This window comes from Eulemur rufifrons, chromosome 16 (genome assembly GCF_041146395.1).
Source record: "Eulemur rufifrons isolate Redbay chromosome 16, OSU_ERuf_1, whole genome shotgun sequence".
Lineage (NCBI taxonomy): Eukaryota > Metazoa > Chordata > Mammalia > Primates > Lemuridae > Eulemur > Eulemur rufifrons.
This window is the reverse complement of record NC_090998.1, coordinates 22,565,769-22,593,665: the sequence shown is the minus strand read 5'-3', so window position 1 is coordinate 22,593,665 and position 27,897 is coordinate 22,565,769. Positions and strand designations below refer to the sequence as shown.

General features: G+C 41.5%; 1 protein-coding gene across 2 annotated transcripts in view; it reads left to right on the top strand.

Moving 5' to 3' along the window:
* Nucleotides 1–21,953: 21,953 nt before the first annotated feature.
* Nucleotides 21,954–27,897, top strand: part of SOX5 (SRY-box transcription factor 5) — a 1,007,084-nt gene continuing 1,001,140 nt past the window's right edge. For both annotated transcript variants that reach the window (XM_069489787.1, XM_069489790.1), the window contains exon 1: nucleotides 21,954–22,114. The gene's annotated coding sequence lies outside the window, so the exon portion shown is untranslated. The remainder of the gene's footprint in view (nucleotides 22,115–27,897) is intronic.

Genomic DNA, 27,897 nt, shown 5'->3' with positions numbered 1-27,897 from the left:
ACTTCACCTGTAGTGAAGGTTACCTATAACAGAGTATTCCCAATTCTTTCTTCTTGTCTCTTGTGACATCACTGTCATTCACTTCACTTATCCATTGCATTTATCCATTTGCTTTAATCTCCCAATACATTGTTACTATTACTGCTTTATACGAACAGTTATTTTTTAGATCAATTAAGAATAAGAAAAAGAAAATAATTTATTTTACCTTCATTTCTCCTTCTCCAAGTCTAAGTTTCTGACCTCTATCATTTTCCTTCTGTTTGAAGGCTTTCTTTTAATATTTCTTTCAGGTCAGAGCTGCTGGCAAATACTTCCCTCATTTTTGTTTGTCTTAGAAAGTCTTTATTTCTCCTTCAGTTTTGAAGGAGAAATTTTGCCAGATATAGAATTCTAGGATGGTGGGTTTTTTTTTCCCCTTTCAATGCTTTACATTTTTCACTTCATTTTCCCACTTCCCTGGTGTCTGATAAGGTTATTGTAATTCTTCCCTTTGTTCTTCTGGCTTGTTTTGCCCCATCTGGCTTCTTTTAAGATTTTCTCTTTGACTTTGGTTTCTGCAGTTTGAATATGCTATGCCTAGGTATAGATTTTTAAAAATATTTATTCTGCATGGTTTTATCTGTGCTTCCTGGATTTGTAGTTTGATGTTTGTATTAATTTTTTAGTGCTGTCATAACAAATTACCACAAACTGGGCTGCTGATAACAGAAACTTATCCTCTTTTAGTTCTGGAGGTGAGAAATCTGAAATCAAGGTGTTAGGGCTGTGTCCCCTTAGGTTCTAGGGAAGAACCTGGCTTTTTCCTGGCATATGGTTGCCAGCAAACCTTGGCATTCTTTGCTTGTAGCTGCATCATTCCAGTTTCTGCCTCCATCTTCACATAGCCTCTGAGTATGTCTATGTCATCACATGACCTTCTTGTGAGGACAGCAGTTATTGGATTTAGAGCCCATCTAAATCCAGTGTGACTTCATCTTAACTAATTCTATCCACAAAGAACCTATTTCAAAATAGGGCCACATTGTGGAGTTCTGTGTAGAAATTGATTCTGGGGAAGACACTATTCAACCCAGTACAGTGTCAGTCATTAACTTTGTAAAGTTCTTGGCCAATATTACTTCAAATGTTTCCTCTGCCTGTTTTTCTTTCTTTTCCTTCTAGTATTCCAATTGTGCATATGTCATACCTCTAAAATGATCTCACAGTTCTTGGATGTTTGTTCTGTTTTTTTGTTCTTTTTTTCTCTTTGCATTTCAGTTTGGGAAGTTTCTATTGAGCTATGCTCCAGCTCACCGATTCTTTCCTCAGCCATGTTCAGTCACCGATGAGCTCCTCAAAGACATTCTTCACTTCTGTTACAGTGCATTTGATATTTCCTTTTGATTGTTTTTTTATAGTTTTCACCTTTGTCTTACATTACTTATTTTTTCATGCTATCTACTTTTCCATGAAAGTCTTTAACATATTAATCATAGTTATTTTAATTTCCATATGATAATTCCAATATCTCTAATAGCTCAGTCTCATTCTAATGATTGCTTTTTCTCTTCAGACTGTTTTTCTTTTGCCTTTTGGCATGCCTTGTAATTTTTTGTTGAAAACTAGACAGGTTGTATCAGATATCAAGAACCCAGATAAATAGGGCTTTACTGTGAGGATTTACATTAATATGGCTAGGAGTTGGGCTGGGTTTATGTTTGCTATAGATGTAGGTGGCAGAGGCTTCAAATTCCTCTGCTGTTCTTTTTTTTTTTTTTTTTTTTTTTGAGACAGAGTCTCACTCTGTTGCCCAGGCTAGAGTGAGTGCCGTGGCGTCAGCCTAGCTCACAGCAACCTCAAACTCCTGGGCTCAAGCGATCCTCCTGCCTCAGCCTCCCAAGTAGCTGGGACTACAGGCATGCACCACCATGCCCGGCTAATTTTTTCTATATATATTTTTAGCTGTCCATATAATTTCTTTCTATTTTTAGTAGAGATGGGGTCTCGCTCTTGCTCAGGCTGGTCTCGAACTCCTGAGCTCAAACGATCCGCCCACCTCGGCCTCCCAGAGTGCTAGGATTACAGGCGTGAGCCACCGCGCCCGGCCTCCTCTGCTGTTCTTGTTTTTGTCTCCTCTCCTGACTTTGGGCTTCCGTAAGTTTTCCTTCTCAGCGATTGCAGTTCTCTACCTGCAATCCACTGTTATTATGATGAAGCTCTATTATGGTGGTGATAAAGTGTGGGAAGAGGGGAGAACATTCTACAATCCGATTAAATCTCAGTTTTTTAGTGGGCCTGTGTCTCGGGGCTGAGACCTTCACAAGCATTTCTTCTGTGGTATAGCTTCCCCCTCTCCTGTCCCTACCACCCAGCTCCCTAGTCTCTTCCCCCACTGCAGCATTCCCCATCTATTTCCTTGAAGCCCCGTTGACTATGCTTTTCCCCACTTAGTGAGATAAGTGAGACAAGAAGGCTAGAAGGGCCTGCAGTGGGAGGAATGCACTTCTCCCAGCAGGAATGGGCTCTGGTAAATTCTTTTCCCCTGGAGAAGAGACCTTTGTTATGGAGAAGGCTTTTAGTGTAGTATTTCACAATGATTATTTATCTATTACCTTTGCCAGAGCCAGGAGGATATGGATCTTCATCATGAGAATCTGGTGCGGTTCAAGGATGTAAAGTCCACAAAAGTTGGGAGGGTGCCATTCAAGATAGAAATTTCTCACTCATACTTGTTCACATACAGCTTCCAGCAATTCATCAAAATTACCATTGAAATGTTCCTACAAATCTGTGGCGCCAGCATTTTCTAATTCAGGTAAGTAGATCTTGACTGTGACTCTGGATGTGCCTGTCTCTTCAGATTTTAGAGTGATGGTTTGCCCTGAGACCTCAGTTCTCTGATGGGTCCCAGAAAAGTCCATGAATTTTGGAATGATGACTTCTCAGCTTTATACGTGTCAGAGCTGAAACCAGAAATCCATTTGGAATTATAGTTAATAATTTATTTGTAATCTAAATGTTCTATTTATTTATAGTAGCAAAATTTAAAAACGTAAAATAATAATTTAAAAATCTCCTTACATATTTAGACCCATCTTCTTGAATACCAATGGATACCATTGAGATTTGTTGTTGTTGTTGCATTTCTCAGCATTCCTATGAAGCAGATATGAGCTGTGTGACCTTGAGAAAGTTACTTATCCTTTTTGTGCCTCAGTTTCCTCATTGGTAATATAGATTATTATAGCACTTGTGTTATATTTTAGAATCATGATGGAGATTAAATGAGATAATATATAGAAAGGCTTAGCACAGTAAATATACCTGGCACTAAAAAATGTTCACAAAAAATGTTAACTTCTTATTAACACTTTTATTGTCAATCTCACTCTCCACATAGAGAAAATGGGGTTAAAATTTCTTTTAAAAAATTCACTTCTTACTTCCAGATTCTTCATTTTAGAATTTTCTGCACTTTGACCTGCAGCTGGTGGCTGAGCTGTGGGAGCCGTGGACTTGATCACACTGGAACTTGCCAGACAAAGTGCCATCGTCCTAATTGTGTGCCAGGGCCACAGTTCACTGAATTAGTTCCTCTGAAGTCTCCTTTCTCCTCCCACAAGCCGGCAGCGTAATACAGCATAGACAATTGCTTCAGATCAATTCAACATGAAAGTGGTCCCTGGGGAAAGGCACTAAGTATTCTTCCTTGCCAGTCTTTGCAAAATTTTGAACTTAAAGAAAAAAGAAGCTTTTTAGTTTTCAGTTATGATAGAAATGTTGTATTTTAAAAGATTTCAACGGGTTTATTTTAATTTTATTTTCCTAGGAAGTAATCCCCTCACTTTTTTGGATTTTACTAGGGCTATATTATGTTGAGGTATTGGTGGCGGAAAGAATATGGGGTGAGCAATTTCAAAAAAGGTCTTGCATGATTCAAAACTACATAACCATAAGCTCATTGCTAAAATTCCATTTACAGCAGGGGCCAAGGCTGGAAGTTCTGACAATGGCCTTAGGGAAACATTCTCCCCTGAAAATCGTGGCATTGAATGATGATGAACACCAGTGCAAACCAGGCACATTTAAAGAAATTCAACTTTAAAGGATGCCTGAATCCTAAAAAGTCTTTACATGAACTTTCAATAGGCAAGGTTTCTGCATTTATATGTGGAAGGAAGAAGAAATCCAGTCTCTCTGTCATAATTTTTTACATTTTTGTTATATTCAATTCTTTGAGTCTATTTCATGTTTTGTAATAATATCATTTCCTTTCTATTGAAATTATGATAAATTTTCATGCACATATAAGTGTTTTGGTATGCAGTGCTTTGATATTGTTAGTGGGACACAATGGGACAGCAAAGGTTTGTCTAGTTCAGTTCCCAGTATGTTCCAATCTGATTGTCTATCAAAGACTGAAGGTTTTCTAAGCTTCCCTTTAAAATATCCAAGAATGGAATTCTATGACCACTTTATCATTTCTAGGAGTATATCGCATCTTTAATTTTGACAGATTATTTTTGTAACCCAGTAGCACTTGATGTGATCATCTTTGAAGTTTACAAAATACTTTTGTAGCCATGATATTGTGTGATCTTTATAACAACTAGTGAACAGGGAAACGCAAGTGGCCTTCCTGATTTACCTGAATGCACATGCTCGCCTAGAACTGTGGGGTATCAAGGCAATCTTCCAGGAGTCATTTTTACATGAGAGTCTGATGTCTCCTGGTGAGCTGTACAGAGGAGTTAGCATTCCATCTTTCTAGAATTCTCATTTTAAAGAAGAAGACACAAAGTTTTCTCCTAATTTCTGATATTAGATGTGCATAGTGATTGCTCTGCTTTCCTTCCTCTGTCTCACACCTGCTCATCCACCATCTCCCAGAATTGATGGAATTTCTTTCAAAAAACTTCTTGCTCTCACTGAGTCTGAGTCAGGTACTCCCTCTACGTGTTTTCACATCATTTTCCACCTCCCCCTTATATTGGTTATTATTCTTTTGCATATGGCAGAAACTGAATCTGAATTAACTGAAGCCAAATAAAATTCATAAAATCTGCTGGAAAGATAATTAGAGTGGATCAAAATTAAAGGAAGAACCAAAAAAAAAAAAAACAAAACTATGAACAGTAGAAACTAGGACAGCTCAGATGACATCTCTGGCTGGAGTAATGGACACAAATGCCCTCAGAACCTTTCTCCCTCTCTTTCTGTGTCTCTGACTCATTCTTTCAGCTTGGTTGTTTCCATATACTTGGATGCATGGCTGACAGCAGCTCCTGGGCTTACATCCTCACAGCTTGAGGCCTGAGGGGAAAAAGGGCTATTTTTCCTAGCTACAGATAAAAACAAACAAACAAAAAGGTCAAGGAAGCACTCTGATTGCCCAGTTGATTTTGTGAGTCCACTTCTTCACCAGTCACTTGCCTTGGGGGTAAGCAGCTATAGGATTGAACCAGTTTAAATCCTATGTTCAGCCTCCACCCAATCACTGTCTCCAAGGAGGTGGAACACGAAAGAAAAGGATCATATAACTAAATCAGTAGGAGGATTTATTCACGTAGAAAATGGAGAGCAATTTCCAGGTGAGAAGGGTACTGGACTCAAGGAAAAATGTTTAGTCTATCTATCTGTAAAACTTAGTGACTGAGTCAGTTACACATAATAGAAAACAGCAAAACAGTGAACTCAAAGTAAAGGTTTTATTTGTCTCACATAATGTGAAGTCCAGAGGTAGGCAATCGATGGATCTTGGGAAACTTCCTAATCATTTCTAGAACCCAGATCTCTTCCTTATTTCTTCTGAGCCACTCTTAATGTGCACTTGTCACTCTTGGTCACAAAATGGCTGCTCTAACCTCAACATCATACCTATGTTCCAGGCAAGATGAAGGGGAAGGGCAAAAGCTAAGTCCACCTGCCTTTTAAAGAGCTTTAACAGAAGCTCAACTCTGGGGCTTCCACTCACATCTCATTGGCCAGCACTGTGACATGTGTGGCCACTCCAGTTGCAGGGGAGGCTTGGAAGTGTAGGATTTTAGGTGGACACACTGTTGTCCCAAATAAAATCATGACTCCCTTAATGAAAAAGGTAAAATAGATATTGGGTAAGCAATGAGTAATGCTTCTCTATCTTTTGGGGCCCAGAACAATCAAGGTTGGCTAAAAAGGTTTAAAAAATCACTTCTGGTGCCCCCTAAAAATATCATTCATGGATAGCTTTCACGGAAGGCAATAACAATAGTAAAAAGTGACTACACCTTCTGGGGCTCATAAGGTACCTGGGACCAACAAAACAAGAGATACCTGAGGCAGAAGGTGGGAATCCTAGTAACTGATGCAGTGGCACTGTGCTCTGGCATGGCGCCTTCTCAAGGGACTGAAATTTAATTTTACCCTCCTTACAAGCTGATATGTCAGCCTACTGCAGTTTCACAGATGCTAGCACAGAACACATGAGATTCCTGAGCGGACAAAGTTTATTCCCCATGGCACAGCAAGCAGTATGAGCGTCATGATGGTTACATTCCTTCCTCTTGCTTCCCAAGTTCCCCGGAGGAGACACAGAGGGCATATCCCTCACAGCTGAGAAACACTGAGACTGGAGAATTCACCATTTGTACAGAAAGCAGTAAGAAGTCTGCTTTTTGTCTGGGAGGGAGGCACCACTTATCCCTCAAGGTTGCTTCTTGCAAACAACCTTGAGTAATGGCCTGAGTAAAAAGCCATCAGTGCGTTGCATTTTTGGCATGCCCAACGAGATCTGGAGGAGTGCAAGAGCCTATGGGAGGACTATTTCTCCTGACAATCCATCCCTCAAAACTACACAGTCTTGGCTTCCAGTGATTTTCACAAGAGTATACCATTTTACTGGCTGCTCTGATGAAGTTGACCTATAAAGGTTGGGAACAAATCTGTTCAATTCATTTCTTATAGCATTTAATAAAGGGTTCTATTAACTGGACTTTAAGCAGTATGATGAGGCCAACTCGTATAGACCTCATCCAAGCCTCACAAGGTCCCATTTTAGTCAACTGTGTGTAAATCCCTGGAAGACCAGTATGTCTTATTCAAACAACCAGGATACAGTACGAGTTCAGTCTGTTATCCATTACCACCTGTGCAAGAAGTGTAGATGATCTTTAGTATCACTGCAAATAACTATGGGGAGTTGCCAATAAAATGACCATCATTCATAATGGAGAGACATTCATGCCCACTTACCGCTACATATAAACACAGGTCACCCCGTCAGGGATGTGTTATGAAATTTTGTTTTTTTTTTCCAAAGACAGGATCTCACTCTGTCCCCCAGGCTGGAGTGTACTGCAGCAATCATAGTTCATTGTAACCTCAAAGTCCTGGGCTCAAGTGATCCTCCTGCCACAGCCCTTCTGAGTAGGTGGGACTACAGGTGTGCACCCGAAGAGTTGGCTAATTTTTCTATTTTTTGTACAGATGAGGTTTCACTATGTTGTCTGGACTTGTTGTGAAATTTCACTGGGATCACCAATACCTCATTTTGTTTAAGCCACATGAGTAGTATCACCAAGTAGTTGCAGCTTTGATGTTAGACATGACACAATCCAAGGATGCTGGCTACCAGGAAAAACACATGAATTTGTATCAGTCAGAATGAAGCGAGGTTGTGCCAATTTGTGTGTTTGAACATATTCGAGAAGAGTCCACATTTGAAGCTTGTCTTGATGGCATCAGGCACAGAATAATAGTTTGGGACCAGCCAGGTCCACATGAGTTTTTCTGATTTTATAGCAGAAGATGATGAACCAGCAGTGTCGGATTGCCAGCGATAGCTGCTGCTTGCCTTAGGCAGAACATGTGATTGTTTGCCAGGCTATGGTGTTGTATCTAGAAGACAAGGAGAGAATTAATAGTTTCCCATACATACACGTAGCACTTTTCCAGGTCTGAGGTGTTCCCTCTTTAAGTGCAAGGGTTACTTTTCTCCCACCACAGCCATTAAATTGATGTGTCTGCTCCAGCAGCTATAGCTTCACCTTTCTGTAATCACCACTGACTCAGACCCAGAATTTTTATATAGAAGGGTGAGATATATGTGAGGACAAAGCATTTTTCCAAAACTTACAGAGACCCATTACATTCCCCACTGTGACCAACGTGGACCATGTACGTAGGGGAGCCCAGTGAGCAAGTAAACCAAGTCGTCATCCTCATGGTCTATGATCTTGGAAATCCCAAGAGATATTCCAGGAAGCTAAATCAGAATTAAGTTTGAATCCCCTAGGCCCACTTTTGACAAGGCTGCCACTCAGAGAGTGGACCAACCAGAATGGCCCAGGGTTGCTGTTAGGGAAAGAAATGCTTGGGAAGGGTCAGGGTAAGAAGCTACACATACAGTGGGTTTGCATGGCAGATGAGGAACACTGAGCTTGGAGAGTCCAATGCTTTTACAGCAAATAATAAATAAACCTCTTCTTTGTTTTGGAGAAAGACATTATCTCATCCCTCCAAGTTTGCTTGTCCTAAACATAACCCTAAGAAATGGCCTGGGTAAAGAGTGGTCAAGGCATGGCATTCTTGGCCTACCCAGCATGACTCTTAGAGGAGTGTCTCTCCCAATAGGAATATATGAAACAATCCTAAACACTCCTTTTTTCACTCATAGGAAGTTTGTCATTTTTTTTTTGTCTCTTTTTTTTATTTCAGAATATTCAGTGGTACAAACATTTTGGTTACATGAACTACTTTTGTACAGTTTGAGTCAAAGTTGTAAGTGTGTCCATCACCCAGAAAGTGTGCATTGTACCCCTTCGGTGTGAATTTACCCATCTCCTCCTCCCCCTCCCACCTGCTTGATTTTCGTTGAATTTTACTACCATTGTACACATAAGTGTTGATCATTTAGTTCTAATTTAATAGTGAGTACATGTGGTGTTTGTTTTTCCATTCTTGCGATACTTCACTTAGGAGGATAGTCTCCAGTTCCATCCAGGTTGTTACAAAGGATATTAGTTCACCATTTTTTTTTTATGGCTGAGTAGTACTCCCTGGTATACATATACCACATTTTATTAATCCACTCATGTATTGATGGGCACTGGGTTGATTCCACATCTTTGTGATTGTGAATTGTGCTGCTATAAACATTCAAGCGCAAGTGTCTTTTTTTATAAAATATCTTTTTTTCCTTTGGGTAAATACCCAGTAGTAGAATTGTTGGATCAAATGGTAGTTCTACTTTTAGTTCTTTGAAGTATCTCCATACTACTTTCCATAGAGATTGAATTAGTTGCAGTCCCACCAACGGTGTATAAGTGCTCCTTTCTCTCTGCATCCATGCCAGCATCTGTTGTTTTGGGACTTTTTGATAAAAGCCATTCTCACTGGAGTTAGATGATATCTCATTGTGGTTTTGATTTGCATTTCCCTGATGATTAGAGATGTTGAGGATTTTTTCATATGTTTATTGGCCATTAGTCTATCTTCTTTTGAAATGTTTCTGTTCATGGCTTTTGCCTACTTTTTAATGGGGTTGTTTGATATTTTCTTGCTGATGTGCTTGAGTTCTTTGTAGATTCCGGTTATTAGACCTTTATTGGACGTATAGCATGCAAATATTTTCTCCCACTCTGCAGGTTGTCTATTCACTTTATTGATCGTCTCTTTGGGTGTGCATAAGATTTTTAATTTAATCAGATCCCATTTATCTTTATTGTTGCTGTAATTGCCTTTAGGGTATTCTTCATAAATTCTTTGCCTAGACTGATATCTAGAAGAGTTTTCCCAACCTCTTCTTCTAGAATTCTTATGGTTTCATGCCTTAGGGTTAAGCTTGTTATCCATCATGAATTGATTTTTGTGGGTGGTGAGAGGTGTGGATCCTGATTCAGTCTTCTACATGTGGTTATCCAATTTTCCCAGCACCATTTATTGAGTAGGGCTTCTTTTCCCTAGTGTATGTTTTTGTTTGCTTTGTCAAAGATCAGATTGCAATATGAGGATGGTTTTATGTCTGGATTGTCTGTTCTGATATATTGGTCTATGTCTCTGTTCTTGTGCCAATACCATGCTGTTTTGGTTACTATAGCCTTGTAGTATAGGTTGAAGTCTGGTAAAGTGATGCCTCCCAATTTGTTCTTTTTGCTTAAGGAAGGTTACTTTGGCTTTTTGGGGTCTTTTCTGGTTCCATACAAAGTATAGAATTATTTTTTCTAGATCTGCAAAAACGACTTTGGTATTTAAATGGGGATTGCATGGAATCTGTAAATCATTGTGGGTAGTATAGACATTTTAACAATGTTGATTCTGCCAATCCATGAGCATGATATGTTTTTCCGTTTGTTTACATCCTCTGTGATTTCCTTCCTCAATGTTTTGTTATTCTCCCTGTAGAGGTCTTTCCCTTTCCAGTTAAATATATTCCTAGGTATTTTATCTTTTTTTGTTGCTACTGTGAAAGGTATTGAGTTTTTGATTGACTCTCAGCTTGACTGTTGTTGGTGTATATGAAGTTTGAACACAAGCATATCCTCTTCCCCACATTAAATCAATTACCATCAAAGGCCAATCTCTTGGAATTAATGATGGCTGGGGAAGGCCAGGTTGTAGAGGTAACATCAGGACTATAATAGTATTAAGAGCTCTTAGGTCCTGTAAGAAAACACCACTTATTGTTCTTTTTAGGTGTGATGAATATGGGAGTGTTCCATGGGCTCTGGGAAGGTTCTACGTGTCCCGCTTTAAGTTGGTCCTGGATAAGAGATTTTAAATGTTTTAATTTATCCTGCTTAATGGGCCACTGCTCTATCCAGATGGGTGAATTAGTAGTCCACTGTAAAGGTGTGGGTTGTATTGGATGTACCTGAGCAGTGGCCCCTAATGAAAAGGCTGGGTAGTTAGAAGATTCCATTGTTCTAGCGAATCTCATCCCCATAAAAATTGGCCCTCTCGTAGGCAATGTTGAAAAGCAGATGGTTTGCCAAAGGAGGAATAGAGATCCCCTTTGAGATGGGGAGGACAAAGAGGAGGTAGCTGCTCCTCCTGTTGAACCGCAGAAGGTGATGGTGGAGAGAATGGGTCAGAATTCGGGAATTTTATGGCAGGGGACGCGGGCTCCTCTGGCAGAGCAGAGAATGTGCGTTGGTCCCTTTCCCAAAGCAGCAGGCGGGACTGTCCCTTACCATCATGATTCCCCTTGTAGCCCAGACGATGAAAATGATCACTGGACACGCAGATTCCTGAATCATGTTGGGGTCACCACTCGCAGCGGTGGCCTTTTGCTCCGGTGCTCAGTAGCGAAGGAATAATTACTCGAAACACAGCGTTTAGAGAGAAGGGGAGAGACCAAAGCCTGAAGAAGAAAATGGCCTCCTCAGCTAAGTTCCTTCCCGTATTTATTTCCAAGGACATGTGCAAAAGGTCAGGGCCGTTCACTAATTTCTTTAACAACATCCATACAGGTCAGCTGTTTTCAGCTGACCTTGGCACACAGCAAACAAGCAGCTTCAGGCAGGCGTTTTCGCCTGTCCCTTCATTCACTCTGCTCACATTTTTTCCATCCATCTGTCCTTTCTTCTAGGCCCAGCCCCCACATTTTAAAAATATTTTGATTTCCTTAGTAAATTTTTCATTCATTTCTTGCATTGTTTTTGTGGTTTCTTTGTGCTGGGTTTCTATGTTCTCTTGAATTTCATTGAGCTTCCTTACAATCCATACACAGAATTCTTAATCTTTCATTTCAATCTTTTCATTTTGGTTGGTATCCATTGGTAAGGAGTTATTGTTCTCCTTTGGGGGTGTCCTTTCACTCTAATTTTTCATGTTTTTGGAGTTCTTTAGCTAATTCCTTCTCATCTGGCCTCTCAGTCAAGACCTGGGGTGCTAGGCTTGACCTATGGGCCTGTCTCCAGTCCCTGGAGGTTGATCCCTAAGATCCCTGAGCATGCCAGGGAGAGGAGTGCTAGTCCTGAGTTACCTATGCGGTGTTCTAGCAGGTTTGGTGTACCTCTCTGGTTGCCTCTGACCTGTTGTCTTCACCTCTTCCCAACAGCATGTAGTGAGTTAGGTCCCCCAGCTTACTCTCAGTGATGGTGGGTGGTACTTGTGAGTGTGAATCAGCCACACTCCATTTGCTTGAGTTGGAAGATGCTATGATGAGTTATACCATTGTTCTTCCTATCATTGTTTGATGTTTGTGTGATAGAGTCAGCTGCCAAGATGTTCTTTTGTGTCCGTGGTAGACTCTGGCCCCCAAGTGGAATACTTGAGTGCCCCAAGCTTTAGGAGGGACCCTGTATCTCCCAGGGGGGTTCATGATTTCTACCACCGCTGAGGTGGTGGGAGGAGCAAGGCAGTTCTGGGCTAGGTCGTGGGAGCCTGAAAGGCTTTGCAAAGCCCAAGTGGGGCTCAGAAGTTGCTTTTCCAGCCACTAGGAGGAGCCACTGGTAGGAGGGTCAGGATAAGCTCTCCAAACTGGGAGAGCTGTTCACGAGGGAGGGGGCTAAACGCTTGTAATGCTATGGCTCTGGGCTGGGATCTTTCTAGCCTTATCCAATGGCAGCAGTTTTTATGTGAAGAGGGGTAGGTGCTCCCCTAAAATGGCCACTCCTTGGTCCTCCACACACCATGTAAGATTGAGTCAGTAATTCCCGTAAAAGGTGTGCAAATTGACCTCCCTGTCAGTAGGAGGTGCTTGCCTGAAGGAACAAGCTGCAATGTTGTTTTTGGGTCCTGTGATAGGCTCTAGTCCCTCAGGAGAAGCACTTGTATGACCCAGATGCTGGATGAGGCCCTGGAACTTCCAGGTAAATGCCTATTCTCTGCCTCAGCAGAAGTGTCTGGGGCAGTGTGGCTGGACAGGGATGGGTTGGGTGAGTTGGCCCTTAGGCCCCACGAAAGCTGGCAAGGTAGCTGTTTTGGCAGGGGTCAAAGGTCTGCTCCCAGCTTCTGGGCAAAGCTGCGGAGGAGGGGCTGATGTGGCCCCACACAACCAGAAAGTCTGCTTGTGGAGGCAGGTCCATCTGAGATCCACACACTGGCAGTCTGCAGCGGACCTCGCTCCTCTCCCTGCTCCTCTGCTCCACAGTCTCTCCCCAGCATCTGCTGGCAGGCAGAAGCCCAAGCCAGTCGACCTTCCCACAACTGTGCTGTGGGCTGGGAGGTTCCCTGCCCAGGATCCCAGACTAGGCTGAGAGTGCAGCCCTCCTGTGTGAGAAGGGGTGCCCCTGGAGCATGCTGCAGCTAGGACTCACACTGCACCCTTCCCCCAGATCTGCCCATGCAGACTCCCTCATCTCCCTCACCTCCCAAGAAAATCAATCCCTGACCATGCCAGGGAGAAGCACACTGGTCCCAAGTCACCCACAGGGTGCCTGAGCAGGATCAATGCCCCTCTGCCTTGAGGCGTGCCCTGCTCTGATGAATCTGCTGGGCAAGCAGCACCAGGGAGGGCCGGCAAGCAAGGAGCTCACAGTCTGAGCACTTCTCAGTCTGCTGCAGGACCCCAAGAGGACAGACCTGAGCCCCAATGTCTGTGGAAGCCTCCGTGTGGTGGCTCAACTGTCTCTCTCAGCAGCTGTGGGTAGGGGAGAAGCAGAGGAATGGAGTCTATATGGAGGAAAGCTAGTATTCTAGTCATCTCTGACCGTCTCTCCAGGAGGCAGTCAATCTGCCCAAAATGTCCAGGCTCTGGAGTCACTCAGATCACCTGGGACCCACTGGACCCCTGTGGCTCCTGCAGTCTTGGCTAGACTTGGGAAATGTCTGTGTGGGAATGAGCAGGACAAAACCTGAGGAGTTGAAGCCCCCTGGGGAGGACAAAGGCACACAGTGGACGGAGAAGCAACATGGCGCCTACCATCTCAGCTCAGGTCTGTGGGGGCGGGAAGTGCCCCAGGGGGGTGGAAGCCTGGTGCCCTGTCCACCAGAAGTTCCCAGCTCACTGGCAGTAGCAGCCTCTGGGCTGATGTGGACAGAAAGTCTCTCCAGCAGATCCGACTGTCAGAGATGTGAGGGAGGGAGAAACAGACCATTCCACCTACCCTTCTCACTGGACTCCAAGCCTCTTGGGGGTGGATCTTTGCCGATACCTTGCTCCTTCTCGTTCTGCACTGCAACTTCTTCCCGTGGAGTCTCCTGAAGGCTCTGGCACCCTTCCTTCAGGCCTACATCCAATCTATGTTTGTCTGTCTGTCCATTTTTTTCTCTTTCATCTAAAACTTCTCCTTCTCACTGAGATGCTCTGGCAGCTGGTGTCTCTGGTCAGCCATCTTGCCTGAGAAAAAAATCAGGAAGTTTGTCTTAACAATAATCAGTGTTGTTGAGAAGAAGGCCTTCAGGAAAATGTTCTATTTAGTGTCAATGTCAGGAATAATTGAGCTTCTCCCTAACAACTGAAGCTATTGAAATGCCCACTCTTTCCTCCTTCTTAACTGGACTCTTCTGCTGGAGAGGTGGAAGTCCAATATGTGGCTCAATTCTAGCACAGGCCTTGGCACAAGTAGGCCTTTAATAAATAATATTAACAAAGGACATGGAACTTTAAAATGAGATATACATTTTGTTGTGAACTCATTCCTGGCTCCATTTTATTCCCCTGCTCTTTTATCCTTTTATCTCATTCCTCATACTTATTTTAACACTGTAACAAGGATCCACACCTTTCATTTTTAATAAGCTGGAATTCAAAATCCAGGTCTTTCACCTTCTACTCCAGGGCTCTGTATTATGTCTAGTTCCTTTCTCTTTGAAGTTGGAGAACAGCGGGTCAATATCTTTATCTCGGAAAAATCGTGAAGGAAGTTCTTCAATCACCCTTCATTTGTCTCCTCCTACCACTCCTACCCTGTTGGTTCTATGTCCAATGGTTTAGTTAGTTTGTTGTTTTTGTCTGTTACCCATATTTTCTCATGTTCTCTACATATAACCAGGCAAAATAGCCTTATTTGATGCTAATTTGAGGATTATTTCTCATCTTTGTTCAGGTCAATTCAACATTCTCAGACCCTTTAGCTATGTATATTCTTGGATAACTATCTTAAAGCAATCATTTTTTTTCTACAAACAATACTACATTCATTTATGTCCCTTGCACCTCATCTTGTTTTAGATAAATCATCTATTATTCCTTTCATTTCTTTTTGGATTGAAAAATTTATGAGGCTTTATATGTTGTAATTTCCTGCAAAAGGAAAGCAGGAAAGTACATTGTTGGCCCCAGCTATGTCCAGGTAAACACTCAACGTTCGGAAGCTGCCTTCAGGATTCAAATATTTTGTATTGTACAAGAGCTTGATCATTTACTTGCTTATGCAACAAAAATTAAATGTAGCTGAAAAATTACCAGACCTACTGCACGGTCGAAGAGATAGCTGAGATAATAGAAGCGGTTCATGACCAAATCTGATCACTGTAATGATCCATCCAACTGATTAGTCTGTCCTAGAGCAAACCTACCTGGAAAGCAAACATTTTGAGCATGCAAAACAGTTCAGTTTAGAGTGCAATAATTTAACATATTCTTTTTAAAAAACCAACCTATGAATTAAATTCTAAATTTAAGTTCATCAGCGTCATGAGAAGATGGGGGTTAGAAGCCCCAGGTACCTAGAGACAAAATTTACTTGCTCTCTTCAAATAATTTGCAATCAAGTAAGAGGGACATTTTAAAGTGATGTTTTTAATCAGTCTCTTTGTTTTACGTGCTTTTGTCAAGTTTTCATTTGTCCACCATAATTCACATATTACATAATGCAATTAGTAACACAGTACCAAAAATCTTAAAGAAGTAACAGAAAGAGGAGTTATTATGAGTTCATAGACCCAAATACCTAAATCCTACTGGGACTCAAGCTTAAAATATTGTTCCTTTCCTTGACAATTGGTTCTGTTACCATTTTAAATCAGTGAAGTATACCAGTCATTACCCTTTTCTTTATAGTAAAATCAATATGTCTCATTGCATATAAACTTCCTCTTCTATATATTTATGATAAAAATTCTCTAGCAATAGAAAACACAGAATGTATTGTGAAAGGTAATCCTGAAAAAAACCCACATATTTAAAAAATAAAACCATTTTTACATGTCTAAGCCCCCCTCCCCACATTGTATGCTCATTATTTAAAATTACAGGACAGAAGTAAAATTGAAAAACAGCAAATTAAGAGACAAGATGTAGGGACTACACGTTGTTTCACTTGAACACAACCAATCTTGTTGTTCTCTCTGGTTTTTCTCCCAGGAAGGGAAAAATCTGCCAATTAGAATAATAAACACTCTTCACTAACAAGAGCAATGTGACTGTGGTTTTGGTTGTGTAAAGTATCTAGGTTTTATACATTATTTCCCCTTTTCAAAACTGCGGCTGAAATAAAAAGAAGTTTATTCTAAATACATACCCAAATGGGAAAGTTTTAAAAAGTAGAATTCATTTTTTAATGTATAACGCTGCCTCCCATGTCAGCCAACTTCAGCTACAAAACCAGTGTTGGCAGTTTTACCAACTGTTTTTAGCCAGTTCAGTCGGGCCTGGCTCTCAGTTGTTAATATAGTACTACCGATCCTTAATTCGTAGAACCACAGGGGAATGTTTAAATAAAAGAACACTCGATTTCATAGTAGTTTTTAAATGAAAACATATGTATCTGTAATAGGGCTTTAAAAGTTTTTTTCAGTAATAGCTTAATGTGTGGCATCTGTTAGGTATAGGGTGTCTTTTTCAGTTTTTCCAAAGAGGTACATTAGACCCAGGAAAGTTAATAGTTTAGTTGTCTGTATCTCAGGTGTTACCAGGATTAAGAATGCCCAAGGAAGATTATTGTCAGTTATTCCTTCTTCCTAAAATAATCCCTTATATCAGATTTGGAAGAGAAGGAGAGAAGAAAATCTCAAAATACTTTTCAAAGCTAGCTGATTTGGAGAAGCTAACTTCCAGAATTTGATATGCACATTGTGTTTGGTAAGACAGGTGAAAACAGACATGGGATAAACAAACCATTTATATATCTGGGATTTTCAGGAAATATTTTAAGGTTCCTTTGAGGGGTATCAGTGTTTTGGTCCATAATTGCTAACCTTAAATCAAAATTATTTTTTATTATTATTTCAGCATATTGTGGGGGTACAAAAGTTTAGGTTATGTACATTGCCTTTGCCCCCCCAGTCAGAGCTTCAAACGTGTCCATCCCCTAGACAGTGTGCATCGCACTCATTATGTATGTATACACCGAACCCCCCACATCTGCCCGACACCCAATCAATGTTATTCCTAAATGTGCTCTTAGGTGATGATCAGTGAAACCAATTTGATGGTGAGTACATGTGGTGCTTATTTTTCCATTCTTGGGATACCTCAAAATTTTATATTACTCTTTTGTTAATGGAGTGAGGGTTGACACACTACCCTAATTTAAAAAAATGGATAATTCATAACCATTAAGATGACATATTTGGTTTCTTGCATCACCTAAATTTTCTTCTACCTCTCAAGTCATAGGTTTTCATGCTTATTAGGATCACTGTGTTTCTTCTAGATTCCCAAGTAACTTGTCTCTGCTATTTTTTAATATTTATGACCAAATAAATTCAAAATAAACCTCAGGCAAATAGGCTAAGATTGAATATTGTATACTCCTAATATCCCTGTGCTTCCCTAATATCTCCAAAAATATTGAAGGGATTGAGATGGTCTCAAAAATTTTTAGAGAATCTTGAATACTGAGGGCAAATGGAAGGCCCTCTCCCACCAAATATTTCTAGTTGCCTTAGGAGGCGACCAGGATATAGGGAAATAGCTGATACAGAGCTCAGTTATATGCCTTTATTCTTTCCCATATTTTAAGAGCTGTATATGGTATATATCTATGAATTTATGTATGTATACTGTATATATACCTGGATATATACATTGAAAGGCAGTATAGCAGAGTGGTTAAAGGCATGGGTCTTAAAGCTTAATTACTTGGGTTTGAAGCCAGCCTCTATCACTTGCGATTTGTATAACCTTGGGCAAGTTACATAACCTCTCTGTGCTTCAGTTTCCTTATCTGTAAAATGATATAATACAATTATGTACCTCATGGGGTGGTTGTGAGGATTAAATAAGTTTATACACATAAAGTATCTATAGCAATGCCTATAAAATTATAGGACTTAAAAAAACTAGCTAACAATATATTATATATGTTATTATATACATTATGTGGATATATACATATGTATATATTAATATAATACACAATTGCCTAGCCTACAAGATAAGACAATTTCATATATATTGCTAAACACCTTTTATATTAAATATTTAATATAAAATATATTATGTATACTCTGTATATGGCACATTTAGATTTTCTTGGAAATTTCACAGTTATCTAATGACCAACATGTGTGGGAATACCAACATAGCTCATGTCTGGAATGAACATAGTATAAATTTGGTATATTATATCTATCAATGTAGTGAAATAATATTTCCCACTGAAAACTGGCCCTAATATAAAGTGCACGTGACATCAGAGTGAAGTGGAAGAGCACGGGCTAGAAGCTGAACAAGTCTGTATTTGCATCCTGGTGGAAGCACTTAAAAACTGCACGGTCTCGGGCAAGTCATTTAAGCTTCCTAAGCTTTAGTTTTCTTATCTGCAGAACAGGGATATAACATTTCTGGCGTGTTTGTGGTGAGAAGGAGAGACCAATACATTTAAAACAAACAAAGAAAAAAAGCACATGGCCAAAACTCTAATACATAGTAAGTAAATATTTGATAAATGGAAATGCTGATTTTTAGGAAGTCAGTCCCACTTCGAATGTGGGTATTTTTTTTAAAGCCCAACAACAACAAACATCCCACTGGAAGTTTTTGATCAGTTATGCTGTTGCTGTATAATGATCATGGTTTAGTCTTAATGGCATGTGGTCTCAATAACCATAAGTGGTTGGAAGTTGGGCTGCCTGTAGAAGCAAAAGGAGAGACGAGATTGGTATAACTCAAGTTTCACTAATATCTCACTAGGCAATATCTCATGCCTTTTCTCCCTCTCTTCCCTGCCTCTTCTGCTCAGCCTCCTTTCTCCTTCCAGCAGGAGATCTGCTTGCCCCATAAACTGTTCCACTGAAGAAGCAGGAGAAGCAGAATTCCTGAGGAGGTGACACTGCTCTGCTCAGTGGCCAAGTAGGCACGTTTGTCACCAACTGGCCAGAGACCCAGGGGAAGAGGATTCACTCTGCCTTTTTTTCTTCACTGGGTATGGCCTGAAAGAAAGGGATTAAAATCCAGTGGATGTTCACTGCAAATGATAATCACTTTTCAAATGTTATGTATTTTCTTATCATTAATAGTGAGGGGCAACTTTTTTTTTGTAGTTGGCCCCAATTTGCCTCTTGTACATTATTTAAGGCACTGGGCCTGACACAGTAATAGTTACTTTTAAAAAGCAACGACATGTGTATTATGAGAATAAACCACTCAACATATGCCAAGAACTCTTTAGAATAAAAGTAACACTAGAGTACAATTACTGATGAATTCTTATAGTATATAAGCAAGTGGCTCCAACTTGAAACTTACATGATAGAGGAAACGTAAGGAAAAGAAACTTATAGGAAAGGTGTTTCATGCACACACAGAATCTTTTCACACAGTTGGTGAAGCCACATGGAACCAGTTTGAATATTATCATTATCCATAGTCTCTCTCATTAAACACCTAAGAAAACACTGTAAAATTGTTTAAGGATACACATTACCATATCCAGAGCTATATCCAAGCAGCAAATGATTACAACTGCTTATAAATTCTAGGCAGCTGATAATTTAAAGTCCCCATGAAAGCCCCAAGCTTATTTGATTGTTCTCTTAATTACTGGGCTCTATGCTATCAAATATTTGTGTAAGACGAAGCCTTTCTTTGTGGGAGTGGATAATAACTGTGCTTACACTTTGAAAATTTTGCCTTGAGTTATTAAGATTTGCAATTCTCACTTTTGTTCCAGGGAAAGGTGTTTAGCCATTTTTAGAAAACAGGTATCAAATAATCAATCGTCAAACACCCCAGAAAGTTTCCGCCCTAGACAAGTGCAAAATCTCAGGTATTAGCAATCCACCTCCAGAAACAGATCTCCAAAGGGTGAAAAGGGGGGAGAAAGGATGTGTCACTTTTCTAGGCGAGTATATTGTGATCGGTATGTGTTGCGTGCATTAAGAAACTATATTTGCTTCCTAACTGCCGCTTAGAAATCAGCCTGGAAAAGTCCTGGGAGAGATCGCACAGAGGCAGGCAAGCCTGAGCCTCGCTCCCAAGCTCCTCCAGTGCCCTGCTCTTCCAGGCGCGTGAAGAATAAACAGACTGTGGTCATTGATCTCCTGGTGGTGTTGTTGCACTCTGGGAAATGCTGGGGGTGTCCAGGGACGCCGCGCAGTCAATGGATGCGCGTCTGAAGGGAATTGCAGAGATGGGGAAAGAGGACACGCACATCGGCGTACAGCAGAAAGAGAAGGCTGCAGGGAGGAAAAGAAACGTGTTGCTCGAATTGTTTCTCTGAGTCCCTCTCTCCATCGCCCTCCTCCAAACCCGCGGCCTCCCCCGAGAATCCCTGCCCCCTCTCCCGCCCTCTCCTGGACTCCAGCTCTAGTAGGATCACTGTCAGGCACCCCCGCCCCCGCCCCACCCTGGTTTGAGATTTAATAGGATTTTTTTCCCCCCTGGCAAACCGGCAGCTGTTTTAAGTCAATGAAAGTAAGATTAGAAGAGATAAGCGCCCGAGCAGCCCGGGAGCTGTCAGAGCACACACTTAAATCAGCCCCACAGCTTCTGCTCAGGGCTTTACCTACGGAGTTTCCTCTGATGCTGATGTAACTCTGAGGGTCTCTCTCTGGGCTCCACGCACCGACTTCAGTGTCGCAGCGGCAGGAGCCGAAGCCCAGCACCCAGCCTTATTTTCCCTTCAATATCATTCCCCGGCTCCTGGGCACTGGGTTTTGTTTTGTCTGGGTTTTTGTTGTTTTTTTTTTCCTTTTTGCTTCACTCACACAAAACCAAACCAGTTCAACCACCCGGGAGGCAGGGATGAGAGCGCCTCAAAACTTTTCTTCCCTCCACCCCTAAGGAGTAGGTGGGTGCAAAGTGCCGGCGGCGGCGGCGGGGACCCGCAGCGCCGCGCCGGGCTCCGGGTGGCCGTGGTGGCCGTACCCGCCGAGCCACCGGCGGCTCCGACTCCGCGCAGGGCGGACGGCGCCGGGCCTCCCGGAAGGTGCCGCGGACCCCGCAGCGCCCCGCGCGCGCCCGCCTGCGAGCCTCACTGTTTGCAAAGCGGGGTGGGGGGCACGGAGGGGCCCAGGTGATGGTTGCAGGGCAGCGGGTGAGGCTCGGGCGCGGGGAAGAAGTTGACAAAGGGACTTGACTAAACATGAATGCGTATTTATAGATGCGAGCTCCATCGAGATCTAGAGATATCCCACTCTCCCTGCCTCCCTTCCAAGCCTGCCATTGCATTTTATCGCTCCTTTAAGTGGAGGGCAGATTTTTTTTTTTTTTTTTTTTTTAACATTCCTGCACCGTGTGGGTAATCACCGCGTTATTTACAATCTAGTTACTCTGCAGCAGACGGGGAAGAAAACTCTGGGGCTCGTTCCCTTCGGATGGATAGAGGGCGGCCGGGCGGCGAGCTGCACGAAGGAGGTCAGGGTGGGCTTGCGGGAGCTCGGGGGCGACCTGGAGGGAGCGGGAGTCCCCGGCGCCGCCCCCGCGCCCGCCCCCGCCCCCGCCGCACCCCCCCGGGGCGGGCGCGGGCCGCGGTGACCGCCGGCTGGTGCGCTGCCCTCGCCTCCCCCATTGTTCCTACTGTCTTTTTGCCTTTTGTTATTTGCACTCGCATTGTGTTGTTTGTCTCTGAAGCCGCCTCATGACCAGCAAAGGGATTTCACCTCGTCCTTGAGAGCAACACAGGGAGCGCGAGCGAGCGGGCGAGAGGGACACGCGCGCGCACACACACACCGGCACACACGCGCACACACAGACACACACACACACAGAGTGAAAAAGGCGAGCCACCAAAACCCATCTCCAGTCTCCTCCCGGGGGCCCCCAGCCCGCCACTGTGCCACTTTGCATCCCACGCCGGAGGAGACGTTAACGAGACCGGGTAAGGTGCGTGAATCGCAGCGTTTTAACTTTGTTGTTCGTCCCGATGTTGTTGTGGGCAGACCTCCAAGGCGCAGAGCTCCCCTCTGCCGCTCGCCGGGCCCGCCACTCAGCACTCGTTCCCGGCTCCAGCTGGAGACCGGCGGAGGAGGGAGGGGGCCGCCGCCGGAGTTTCCTCAAGTACAGAGGGAGGGGGACTGGGCTGGGGGTAAGGCAGCGGCGGGAGGCGGCTCGGGACTGGAAGTGGCCCGGTCAGCCTCGGGGGGCGGCCGTCCGGGGGACCCTGGAGTGTGGCCTTGGACCCAGACCAGGAAGCGGGATGATAACTTTATATTTTGGTTGGGAAGCCTGCGTACTGTTGCCGGTATTGTTTTGTAAGTGGTGGCGGTGGAGGTGGTGATGCGAGGTGAGGGCGGGAGTGCGGGTCTGGGCATCTCGGCGAAAGCCTAGGGACAGACCCTAAAAGTTGGACAAAGCCCCTTAGCCCTTCTGGAATACGAACACGGCCCCCAGCCCGCCCCACAACCTTAATAATCCGGCTTTTCGTCTTTTCGTTTCGCTTTCTGCAATCCCTCTCCCTACCACTCCCCCTCCCTCCCGCCCGGAATTTCGGAAACAAGTCTCATCCTCGAGGATTCTAGGGATTTCAGAGACCGGAAGCTTTAATTTTAATTGCACCTACTTTCCACCCCCCCCTCAGTCTGTGTACAAAGTGAAGACCACTCACGTGTCATGTCACTTTAAGCGCGGGTTTGGGAAATCTCGGTGGCACTTTGGGGCTACAGTAATAAGAAGCGATGAAAAAAGGTTATACGAGTTGAAATCAAATTGGATTTGGAAATGTTTGCGTTTGAGAGCAGCAGTTTGCTGAGTATTGATCTGCTGGCATCTGATGCACACGAAGCACTGTTTACATATTTTAATAGTCATTTCCCTTACACTTTGCAAAGCGGATATATTAATAAATAGATTGACCCTGGTGGATATCCGAAGACGATGGTTTCTGTGACTAAATGTGGAGTGTGATGAATGTGAATTCATTTTAATGTCTTCCCTTCTCAGCTAAAGCAGGTCAAAACGAGGAATTCCGTGAATATGCAGAGCCCTACCCTCAGTGCCAGCCAGTCCAGGCACTCTGGGTGACAGTCAACTGTACTTCTTCACAGAAGTTTAGGGATTTGTTCTAACCCAACTGAGATCCTCGCAATATCCAGATATCCAAAGGAGTTTGTCATGAAAGGCATGAGGAGATGTCCCTGGGGACTGCCTTCAGGCTCTGCACAATTCTTTAGTCAAGGGCAAGACCAAGAGAAATCTGTGGGATTTTGGGTAATAAGTGTGGGAATCTGCAAAGGGACTAGACAGAGTGATTTGTTTCCTTGCTTTCCATAAATAATGTCCCCTAGTATCCTTAAAACACACACACACACACACACACACACACGCGCGCGCGCGCGCCAATGAAATAGTCTTGTGGGAGATTTGTAGGCAATGGACATTTCAATCAGAAAAACCAGAGGAAAATTTTTGATCAGGATTACAGGAGTGAGGCTTGATTGCCAAGAGTGATTAGGTTAAGGGCCAGATGGTTTTAAAGTATACGGAAATGTTTTTTAAGTTTGACTTTTATAGCATTTAAAAGGAGGACGATTTCTTAGAGTCTTTACAGAACTGCTAAATTTTGATCTGTCTAATTTTAAAGGAATTCAGCTGTATGAGAATTGCTCTTAGCTCAGATAGGGAAGGAATCTGGTTTCAAATGCAGATACATGGAACAAAGTTTCTAGGGGTGCTTCTTCCTGATTTAAATATAGCTCCCAGGCTGAAGCCTAGATAAATTCAGCCACAATGATTTAAAATCGTAAGTACTTACACTGAAAGTTCTCTTAGGCATTGTGCAAAGTTCTCTTGCAAATTATGCCATCAACTGTTTATTCCTCAGAACTATACAAGATAAAAATCATAAGCATCACTTAAAACTGATGCAATACAGCCTTAAATCCTTAAACTGGTAGGGATTGCTTTTGTTTGCCTAAAAGGTAGATCTTTCATCACATGAGTTGTTTAAAAACATTTAATTGTGGGGGTGGAAAGGGATGTGCATAATTATTTAGTTATTTGTGTTAATTATATAGTAGCATACTCGCTTGAAATTCTTTCTTTTTTTCCCTTTCTTTCTAGTGGTCTTCTAACAACCTTGTACATGAAGAATCAAGAGTTTTTTATTTGCTTGTGGGTTAAAAAAATTTTCTTTTTGTAGCCTTTTTTGAATGGGCAGTATTGATCCAATCTGACACAGACTTGAAAGCGTAAACTCTTAATGCAGGAAAACAAGCTTCAATTCTTAATACAGAAACCCTGTATTAGTTTTGTCGTTCAGCTTAAACAGTTCTGGTTGAATGGCATATTGTATACAGGATTCAAAACTCCCAAACTTCTTTGGTAAATAACCAGGCATCATCTAAATGCACATCCTGTTTAGACTGACACGTGGTTTTGTAGAAGAAAAAAATGAATATACACTTAGAAAGCTGCTATCTATGGAGTATAGTAAATAGTGAATAACACCAGAGTGAAATTTATACTCAGGTATGACAGATTCTTTTTTTTTTTTTTTTTGTCCTTGTGGTAGGTAAGGTATGAGTTATAAGAAGAGTTTAAATTTTCAAATTTTCTTTTTCCAATTAAAGGAATGAATTTGAATGCTTGAAGAATGTTTTTTCTTATAAAGCAATTTAAAAATGTGATACAATGCTCATAAGAATGTACTATCTTCTTGCAAAACCTCTATTCTTTTACCAAGTAAGAAGCAATAATTTCTTTGAAGCTATGTTCAGTTTATATATATATATATATATAACAAGACTTACAGGTCAAAACTTCTGTTTAATAATCTCCCCAAATACATTGCATTTCAGGTAACTAAGAGTTTTAATGCTGATTTAGATTTCCAGCAGATATAATTGTTGGATAAGATTGATTGCCTTAACCTGGGTGATTCACCCAATATCCGATCAACTCCAGTGGTAGAAAATGCTATAATTAGAGTTTTGAGAGTGACCTGGAAACTTATTTGTCTAGGCCTAACGTCAAATGCATTCCCTCACGCACTCATCACAATTTTTTAGTCTGAGAAATGTAGATTTATTTTAAAGGCGAAGAAAGTGCTTGGCTGTTTCAAATAAACTATATCCTGAATTTAGATTTGTAGATAGTTAATAAAATGAAAGTCCAATTTTGTTCCAAACATTGTTTTAAAACACCCATTTGTAAATTGTCTACATTTGGTTTTCATATGTTAATGATTTGGGATCTGAAACTTATTTCAGAAAGGCATTTTGGTTTATCTTAAAAAACACCACAGAAAACTGTCTAAACAACTCTGTAAATAAACTGTTCCAAATGCCTCAATTTGATGAATGAATTAAAGAATTATGGTTCTTAATCCAATTATGATCAGTCTTGTTATTCCATTTCCCATTTGGGGGAGCTTGGGGAGTTGGAATAGTAAATGATTCTCAAATGTGAGTGGGGTCTTTGTTGTTTATTTTTTGTGTGTGATGTAACGTAAATAATCACTCATACCTAACATTTAGGAGGAGGATTTTAGATGTGGGGAAGTTATTTAATGATCTTCAAATAACCAGGAATTCATTTGCATGAGAAGTTGCTGTTCATGGAAGAATAAAATGAAATTTTTAAAAATATTTAGCAAGGATCTAACTTTTTGCTTAAAAATAATGAATTGTGGTATTGAATGGTGGAGAAATGGAGCACTTAAGGAAGGCTCAGCAGTGGGGCAGACACTCAGGCACTTTTAGTCACTTTCAGCTGGGCCATACTGGAACATTTCCTTAGACCAGAAGTCCCCAACCTATGGTGAGTTGTATAATTATTTCATTATGTATTACAGTGTAGTAATAGAAAATAATAGAAATGAAGTGCACGGTAAATGTAATGCACATGAATCATCCTGAAACCATCCTTTCCTGCTCTGATCTGAGGAAAAACTGTCTTCCATGAAAACGGTCGCCGGTGCCAAAAAGGTTGGGGACCACTGCCTTAGACTGCTATTTAATGATAACCTTTACCAAATTGAATTTCCTTGTCTTTAACATTGAGTCAAGGTCAAATGTAGACTAGCTATGAGTTAGACGGATGGTTTTGGGGTTGTTTCCTCCAAACCCTTACCCCTTGAGCATCTACATAGGTGCTTTTGAATGCTCTCCTGATGAGGACCCGGAACTTCAGGATGAGCCCTTGACAATAGTCCATTTTGCTTTGATGGACCTTTCCATATTCCTGCCCCATTTGCCTAATTTAACCTCTGCGTCATAAGCTAATTAATTCAAAGATGTTAATGGTTCATTATGGTTTAATTCTCTAACTAGGTGATATTATTATCATTTTTGCAGTTTATTATGATGATATAATTCCTTAGACTAAAACTTGTAGAGACTACAGGTATCAAGGAAAGCTGCTGGGGGGAAAATATTTATAAGCCTGGGGATTTTTTCAGTAGCACCCAAAACATACCTTATAGGCAACTAGGTAGCTCAAGGCATGTTGTGCTTCCTGCAGCACCAATTAAAGTCTTGGAGGTGAGGAAATTCAGGAAGGAACTAGGAAGTGAAAGAGGCTATCTCATTAGATTATGGACCTCTTCTGTTTAGGTCTATGATTCATTTGGAGTTCTGAACTTCCAGGGCTCATCCCCTTTTCTTAATCTCTAAAACTGAAAATTATAATGCCTATTCTTATAGTGATGTTGTGTGAATTATACTAGACAGTATATGTGCACTTCCTAACATAGTGTCTGTCATGAACTAGGTGCTCAATTAAGTGTTAGCTACATTCTTCTCTCCCTCCCAGTCCAGTCTAGGTTCTGATAATTAATGATGTTTGAAGCTTCATTTTGTACTTACTTTGAACTTATTTGAGTCGAAGGAGAAAAAATGTATCACTTTCTTGAGGCTGAGATCAACACTTTAAAATAGTGATTGAGTTAACATCTATATATGATCTCTGACAACATAGTTTTATTATGATGCTGTATTTGTGCAAGTGTGAATTCTATTTTTTATTCATGTAAGTGCTCCTTCAGTAATTAACATTTTTATCCTACATAATAGGTAGACAAATAAAAACTTTAGAACCTAATTCTGTATATTTCTCCTCTTGTTATCTTTTTTTTCAATTTCCTGTTAGATAAGAACTAGTGAAAGTTGACTGATGTTTAATGCATTGATATTCATCCACCTCTGGGTTATATTAAGTTATAGTATGTGTGGATAAAAAGAAAGTCCATTTGGAAAAACTAATAAATCTGATTTTGCAGTGCTTTGCCCTATAGAGTCAACAATTCCTTCAAAGAGAATCTCATAGGTTGGTTGATTTGTTTAAATTGGGTGCAAGGAGAAAGGCACCATAAATATACCATTGCCTGATTTAAAAAGGGTATGTACAGTAACATGGAGAAATTAGTGGTTGTTTTCTCTTCCTAATGAAATAGAATTTGTCTGTAAGTACGACTGATCAAAGAAAAAGGAAAGGCTTCTTAAAAAGGCAAATAAATGTCTTGGTTGTTGCATTAATTTGGGTTCGTCAAGAAGCAGATGCCAAGATGGGATTAGACCTGTGAGAAGTTTATTGGAGGAGGGAGCAGTTCAAGACCAGAAGGGCCTTTTGACCGTGAATGAGGCAGGTGTTTGACACTTATGCAAGGAGAGGGGAAAGGAAGGATTATTAAGTAGGAGGAAGCTCAGCATTAAGGCAGTCCCTGAAAGGTT